This window comes from Macrotis lagotis, chromosome X (assembly GCF_037893015.1).
Source record: "Macrotis lagotis isolate mMagLag1 chromosome X, bilby.v1.9.chrom.fasta, whole genome shotgun sequence".
Taxonomy (NCBI): Eukaryota; Metazoa; Chordata; class Mammalia; order Peramelemorphia; family Peramelidae; genus Macrotis; species Macrotis lagotis.
The window spans coordinates 338,473,339-338,482,059 of NC_133666.1; positions in this window are offsets into that span (position 1 = coordinate 338,473,339).

Sequence of the window (8,721 nt, forward strand, 5' to 3'; positions counted from 1 at the left end):
GAAGGGAGGAAATTAAAGGAATTACAACCAAAAGAATTTGTGTTTCTATCCCACAAATATATGCAAAGACTCTCCAAATCTTTGTGACTATGCATTCACTTTCAATGAAAAGTGCAACACCATACTGACTTCAACCAAGGAATTCACATTGTAGAAAGGAAATGAACATAGAATAGGATTTTAATTAAGACTGGATGATTTGGAATATATTTTGAGAATCTACATTTTTCTCCAATATCTGAAAAGTGACTTTGCATGTCCTTCACAGTCTTTATTCAGGGCAATGTGCTGGCTGGTTTAGAAGCACCAATTTTATTTTTAAAAACCTCAATGAAAAAGCAGCCTTGGCACACTCAGCAAACTTCACATTAGGGACCATTCAAGAAAGAAATATCCCTACTTCCCCAGTTCCTTGCCCATTAACTTTAACTTTACTTTCATATAATTTTCTCAATTTTGAAATTAATTTAGAGATAATTAGCTCCCTAATTTGCAATCTTATATATTGAGATCTACATTTTTGTCAAAAACAAATAAAAATATCTTCAGAAGAGCTTAGATATGGATACTTGCCAATTTCTAAATCTGGTCCTTAAGGCTTATATCTTTTCATTTTTGTTTCATAAAAATACCCGTGTATAAGTTAGAGTGGTATTATAAAATATTGGCTTTATTTTTGAAAACAGGATTTCCAAACTGAAGGAAGAAAGATTAAACTACTTAACAAGTTTATTATATTAAGGACTATTCATCTTAAAACTCAGGAGAATGAATCTTAGCTAGTAGTAAGGTAAATGTTGTGTCCATGGATTAGACACATAAAATTCTTTAGACATTAGTGAAATAAGATAGTTATATTGGATTGTCTCTAAGGTCCCTTCTAGCTCTAAAACTTTCGCTGCTTTAAAAATAATCATACTTTTTCAACAGAAGAAGCCCATTGAGTATAAACCACACCAAAGACTACTGTGCTTGGCTAATGTTATCCTGGGACATTATAAGTTACTTTTTAACATCTTGGTGAATTAGTTGAAATGTGAATTGTGACGTATTCTATCACCCAAAGTTCTCATTAGACAAAATTGTAAACTAGACAAAGTAGGAAGTCTACCTTCTAGCCTTTACATTTACTCCTATACTCCTCCTTTTTGTACAAGCAAGCACCTTTGCTAGATCTCAGGTCCCCAGTAAGGTGCTAACTAGTAAGGTTTATATCTTGAGTTCTCTATGGAAAACTGCATTTCTGGAGATATTTTCAAAACCTGAAGATATTTTTTTTAGGTTTTTTTTGCAAGGCAATGGGGTTAAGTGACTTGTCCAAGGCTACACAGCTAGGTAATTATTAAGTGTCTGAGGCCGGCTTTGAACTCCTGACTTCAGGGCCGGTGTTCTATCCACTGTGCTACCTAGCTGCCCCATCTGAAGATATTTTTAAAAAGCATCTTCATGGATGAATATAACAATATGTTTGAGTTTTTTAAGTTAGTTCTCAAGTAGCTATGATATCCTAAGACATACATGCTGCCTGGACCCCTGTCCCAGTCACATCTTTTTTCTCCATATTTCAATAAATAAACTCAGATTTAGATATCATTTAAATAATTACTCTCTTCTACCAATTATTCTCTTTTATAAAAATATTTTTGCTTAATTTTTATATGGAAATAAATTTCATAAAAACAAAATTGATAAGATTAACAAATGTGGACGAACCTAAATTCAGAAGGCATTCTGCTATAATATATATATATATATATATATATATAAAAATAAGTTTAAAATAGCATGTTAAATGATATTAAATAATTATCAATTACTTTATTGGCATATTTATTTATAAAAAGTTATAATAGCACAAACTTGAAAGAATACAAATATATATATATATATTTTAGTACTTTCTTCTATAAAATTAAAATATTCATGCTAAATAGATTGAGGTTCAGAGATAAAAATGTCTTTTTCAAAATCAAGGATAATTAGCTGAAAACTGACTTGAGAACTCAACCCAATCTCTTAGTTTTTTAGTTGTGTTCTTTTTCCTATGCCACAAACTTCAAACATAAATTTAAGTTAACCTTAATTTTACCTACTATTGGCAAGCAAAAAATCTTATTATGCTTTTTCCCCTTTTTATTAGAATTAGAAATCTTCCCAGATTGGGGTAGGGGGGAACATCATATCATATCCAGTGCCAATATTTCAAGACAGCAGTTTTGGAAACAAAAGCTTTTATCCACATTTTTTATTCAGTTTATTTCTTTACTAGTAAGATAAAACAAGCTACCTGCTATTGAAAACCAATCTTTATTTTCTTAACACTTTCAATTACCTCTTGGAGTGCTTTTTAAAAATTTTGTGTTTATTTTTGTACCACCTATGTTTACCACTGTTTCTCCCAGAGAGATTTCCCTTATGATAAAGAATTTTTACAAAAGAAAAGAAAAAAAAATTAAAACTAATTAACACATGGGGAAATTGGGTGACACAGTAAATAGAGCAGGAATCAGGAAAACTCATCTTCCTAAATACAAAATTGACTTCAGGGCAAGTTACTGAAACCTGTTTGAATCTGTTTCTTCATTTGTAAAATGAAGGAAATGACAAATCCATCCAATATCTTTTGCCAAGAAAACCTCAAACGAAGTCATAAAGAGCCATACATGAATGGGGAAAAAATGACTCTACAACAGCACAATTAAGATAGCAAAAAAGTTTGGCATTCCATACCCATATTCCTTCCCCATCTCTACAAAGAAAGAAGGGGAGGGAGGGATTTTCTCATGATTCTTTCTAAAAGCCAACATTCATCATTATAATTTCACAGCTTTCAGTTTCTATCATATTGTTATTGTTGTTCTTCTTTCCATGTATATTGTTGCAGTTATGTCTATTTCCCCCACTTCACTTTTGCATCAGTTCTTATATTTTTTTTCCATTTTCTCTGTATTAATTCCATTGTTTAACACAACACAATAATATCTGATTACATTTAGTCACTCTCCAGTCAATGGATAACTACTATACTTCTAGTCCTTTACTATTACCAAAAACAAAAAAATAAAACCTGCCAATATAAATGTTTTGGTATATATTAGCAGACTTTTCTTTTTTGCCCTTGACTTCATTTGAATTTAGCTTTTCAATGGTCTTTACACAGCAGTGGAACTCGGTGAGTCAAAGGTTTAAAACACTGTAACCATTCTCTTAACAAGTTACAAGAATGCTTTCCATAATGGGTAGACTGATTCCAAGCTCTTCCATTAATTTCTTAGTGTGCTTGTCTTCCCACAGCCATGTTAACATTGACTCTTCCTACTTTTTGTTGTCCTTGCAAATTTGTTGAGTTAGTTTAACCTCAGAAATGCCTTGATTTGCTTTACTCTTTTTAGTGATTTGGGGTATTTTTTTCCCCATGCTTTTATGATTAGTTTGTAATTCTTTTGAGAATTTTTTGTTCATATTCTTTAGTCACTTATCTATTAGAGAAAATGATTTTGATCTTATATAGTTCTTATATACCTTTGATGTCTAATTATAGTTTTTTTTTACAATGGGATAAATTAACACTTATTCCATGAAGCTTTTAAGCTTTAACTAAAAGGGAAGATTAATAATATGCTGAATCCTCATTTTATCACCCATAATTATCCCTTTTGAACCACGAGATATTTCTTTATCTAAATCTTCTCCAAAGTGATTGTGTTGTTGTTGTTGTTGTTGTTGTTGTTTCATTTCTGATTATTTGTGAAAACTTTGGGGTTTTTCTTGGCAAATATCTAGAATTATTTTGCCATCTTTTTCTCCAGCTCATTTTACAGATAAAGAATCTAAGGCAAACAGGTTAAAGTGACTTGACCAGGGTTATATCAACTAGTAAGTATCTGAGGCTACATTTGAACTCAGGGTTTCCTATCTGCAGGACTGCACCTAACTAGAATGCTTTATCTACTGTATTACTTAGGTGCCTAGTATAAATGCCAATTTACATCAAAAAATTAAAATTACAAATTAATGACTAAATTATAAAATTTACCTATAAAGTGCTTTTAGCAGTTTCAAATCTATCTCTGACTCTTAAGGAGAAAATTATTTTTTTTATTTTTAAGAAACCTATATTTCAATGTATTTGAAGGCAAGAGCTTGGAAGCTAGAATATTCATTTTGGAATTTCAGGTACCCAAAAGCAACTGTTTTGTTCCATCCTACAGACACTGCCTTCTATCAATTATGTGGTTTGTCTGACTCCATGCTTTGCTAAATGTGGTTTTCTGACTATGGCACTAGACTGCAGTACATGTTTTCAGTTTTCATTTCTGGTAGAGTTGCTTTTGTTTTTAGTAAAATATCAGTAACAACATATTGTAGGAGTATATATTGCAATATTCCACAGCCCTCAAAAAGAACAGAGGGAAACCTGAGCCAAAAAATTACTTAAGTCTCATATCATTAGAAAATAACTTGAGTTAATAGAGCCCAACTTCAACAAACTTTCATAATCAGTGGCAGGATTTGGGAATCAAACACCTTAATATAAAAAACAAGAAGAAAACCACTAAGGGTTATGTACCTTTGAGAAAGAGCATCCTAGAGACAGTGGAAGGATATCTGATTCACTAACTCCTAGGACATGCCCTCCAAACAGAACAGTTTGCATGACTAAGAGGGAAATATGTTTCCCTTCTTAATTTCCATTCCCAAGTTCTCTGTCCCAAAGGATGACTGAATCTGAGCCATAGCCAGAGATCAGAATTACTTTTGCATACAAATGACTATAGTACTTTCCCTTTCTTGTTTGAACTATTCCTTAAAATGTTGAAAATGAAAGCTCAACAATATTTTTCAATAGTTACAGTGATTGCCTTTTCAATTTTAACCTGAGCTAACAGGTCTGAGATGTCAGTATGTCAAGAAGCATGAAATTAAAAATTTTGAATTATCATATTACACACTATTATGAACTAGGAAAACATAAGATTTATTTATATATACAACAAAGAGAACTATACATAACTCATTTTAAGAATATAAATATTATATTTCATATGATGGCCCAACACTATCGTGTCTTTTTTCTGAACTTCATTATGCTCTTTTCTGTTTATTTTTAGATATCTTCTTTAGGTAGCATTCCCACTATCCTCTCCAAGCAATACATCACCCCCAAAACAATAAATGAATAAAAGCCTTCCCTTATAATAAATAAGCATTGTCAAACAAAACTAATCTATATTTTGTGTGTGTCTGAAAATGTTTTATTCTGTACCTCAATCTGGTCCATCTCTACTTTACTAAGTGGTAAGAAGAATAATGACTCTGGGAGAGTAGTAATCTGTCATTGTATTATCATAGTTCTTACATGTTTCATAATGATTTCCTTGACAATTTTGTAGACATCTTTGTTATTCAATTCACTTTGCTCAATATCACAGGTTCTCTTAATCACTAAATAATTTTTTGGAATCTTTTTTTTATCATTTCTTATCATCCTTACACTATGCTTTTTCAACCATTTCTGAATTATTGTTTAAACTTTTAGTTATGTCAAAAAGTCCTCTTCTGAGGACTAAATGTATATTTTCATATACCATAGTCCTTCCTCTCTTCTTTGATCTCTTTAGGCTATGTGCCTAGAAGTAGTCATTGGGTCGAGGAGTATGCACAGTTTAGTGACATTTTTGTGAACAGTTCCAAACTGCTTTTCAAAATGATTAGAATAATTCAAAGCCTTGCTAACAGGGAATTAGTGTATCTGTCTTTCCACAACTCCTGGAACAATTTCACTTTTATCATTTTTGACTATTATGAGTTGAATTACAAAGTTATTTCCACTTTTCTTTCTCTAGTTATTTAGAGCATTATTTTTCATAGTTATAGATAGCTTGATTTTTCTTCAAAATTATCTAGTAATTGTTACAATTACAATTACAGTCTTAATTATAACAAGATGTGTACCTGCAACAAAGTGACATCATAAGGCATAGAGTTCTGGGGCTGAAGTCATCTTCCTGAGTTCAAATGTGACCTCAGACACTTACAAGCTGTGTGACCCCAGAGAAGTCACTTCACCCTGTTTGTCTCAGTTTCCTCATCTCTAAAATGAGTTGAAGAAGGAAGTGGCAAAATTCTCCATTATCTTTGCCAAGGAAACCCCAAATAGGGTGACAGAAAAGTCAGACACAATTGAAGAACAACAAAAGAATTTTAAGAATCCATTAATAGCACTGTTTTTAGCAACAAAGTAAGTGAGATAAGGTGTCTCAGTGGGAAAATCAGTGGAACTATAAGTCAGAAGATCAAGGTTCAAGTTTCTTTTCCTTCCATTATTAAGCAGGTATTAGTTATGGCATTGACTAAATCGCTCAGTTTTTGTTAAATGCAAAATGAAGGTATTTTACTCTAAGAAGACTTCCATGAATTTGGCCTTAAAAATAATAAGTTAATTGCGTTAAAACTTCAGAGTTTGTACTAATAAAGGACAAATATTAACCTCCAGGAATTGGTCTCAAAAAAAAAGCAAAACAGAATTAGGTTAACTTTCATGCTTATTAATATTTCATGAGATCACTGATTATGCAGGTGTGTAAGGGGGAAAAAATTGGACCCCCAAAATGAAGTCTTGGAATAGGATTCTTATATATTCCTCTATCCAAAAGCCTGTCTGATCTGAAAATTTACTTTCTGGTTTTCTTCATCAAGGAAAAGAGGGGTCTGCAACTCAAGATGGGGCAGAGATATCAAACATTTTGTTAAAAGTGGTACTTAACAGTTATTCTGATAACTGATACCCCCTTAAAGCAATGTGAATCTTCCCCTTCCAGGATGTTGGCATGAACAAATAACAATCTCTATGTGCCTCAGTTTCTTTATCTTTAAAAATGAGGTCATTACCTCACTTTATCTACCTACCTAATAGGATTAGGAAATTTAGATTTTGTTGTTTGTTCTTGAAGAGGACCAATGATGTCTAGCTGTGATGATTAAAATTGCAAGTGAATTAGATTTAAGTGAAGTAGAGCTGGGTAACATCATCAGTCTCACTCTCTACAACAGAGCCTTCTAAGTTCAATGTCAAAATATAGATCAGGATGACTGGACATGGCCCTGGAGGCAGCAAGAGACCTAGGACTTTTTAAGCAAAGGTCTTTGACATGTTTCACATTATCTGAGGCAACATTCATTCAGTGATTAAGGCTATGTAAGAAATGAAGTAAAAGATGATCTCTTTTAACTACACAAAAAAATGAAATAAAATCAGTCTGGGAGGGGAAGACCCTCATGGTTTCTGGTCACAACATAAACAATTGCTATTTACACTTACTCTAAATTTTTAGAATCCAAACAATGACCAAGTGAGGCTTGGCTTGGAATGTTTTATTGTCCAATCTTTGAGAGGCAAAATGATTTGAGTTCAAGGCATAGTCAAGTAGCTCCCAGGCAAAAGAGTTTATCAAAATCTTGTTTCCAGAGCTCTATTTCAATAAATTTATATTCCTTGTAATGTCTTTCCTAGATCTCAGTTTCTCTAATTTCCTTTCTTGAACAACTCAGATGCATCGTGTTAGGGTCTCATCCTTTTTGAGGAATCTATGGGTTCTGCTTCATCAGGCATAGATTAATTTCCTTCATTTTGTAAAATTTATTCAGAGATTTTGGTGTCACTTAGATGTTCTGGGGACCATGTCCCCTGCCATTATTATCTTCCTTACTGTGCTTACCTACTTATGCTTAAGATTTAATGAGTCTTCTTCTTGATATCTTTGGTAATTTCAATCTTTATTCTCCCCTTATTCCCTGTGACTCAGTTTTTTTCTCTTTGATGGCACATTCATAGTGGGATAAATCTCAAAGTTATCTCTTCCTCTTCCTGTTCTGAGTTTACACTTCAAAAACCTTAGTTTCTTCCCCAAGGGATTTCTGGGGGAATAAAACTGGCCCCAAGTGAAATCTACTTCTCCTTTGATCAGATCTAGTTAAGATTTCCCCAGTTGCTCCTATAGAATACTGTAGTTCTACCTCAGTTTCCTTTGCTTTTCAGTTCTCTGGCTGAACACTGGATAGCATAGTGAGTTTGTGCTGCTTCCCCAGGTGGGACAGGTACAGATTTGAGGTTCCTTGCTTATTGTCACAGAACAACATAGTGATAGAAGGTGAGGGAAGGAATGATTGCAGAGACCATAATAACAGTGAGGGAATTCCTAAATGAATCCCAGAGTCCAAGTCCATTGTTCCTTTTGTGCCAGAGAATAGGGGCTCATATGGGACAGGTGCTGAGTGAGCATGTTGCAAATTAAGAATTAATTTTGTAATTGCTACATCATTAGTATCCTTGCTTGCCTGCAAAGACAGCTGTCATTGCTTTTTTCCTGCATATACTTATTTACAAGACTTTTGAGATATTGTTTGGATTAAAAAAATGTTTAGTCCTATATCTTCTTGGTTACATAATGCACACTCACATATGTATGTGTGCATGTACATACATATATTATATATATATGTGATATATCTATATATCATATATGTTCATTTCATCCCCATCCCCACTGAATAAATGAGGAAAGTCAAAGTGAAAGCGATTTGGCTGCTTCCAGGTATTGCTTCCAATAAGTCTAAAATAAAAGTACTCCAAGTATTTTCCTGCATTCCTGGCCATATGTATATAATAAAAGCAGGAAGGTGATTATGCAGTGGGAAGATAATGGCTTTGCTTCCTGGGTT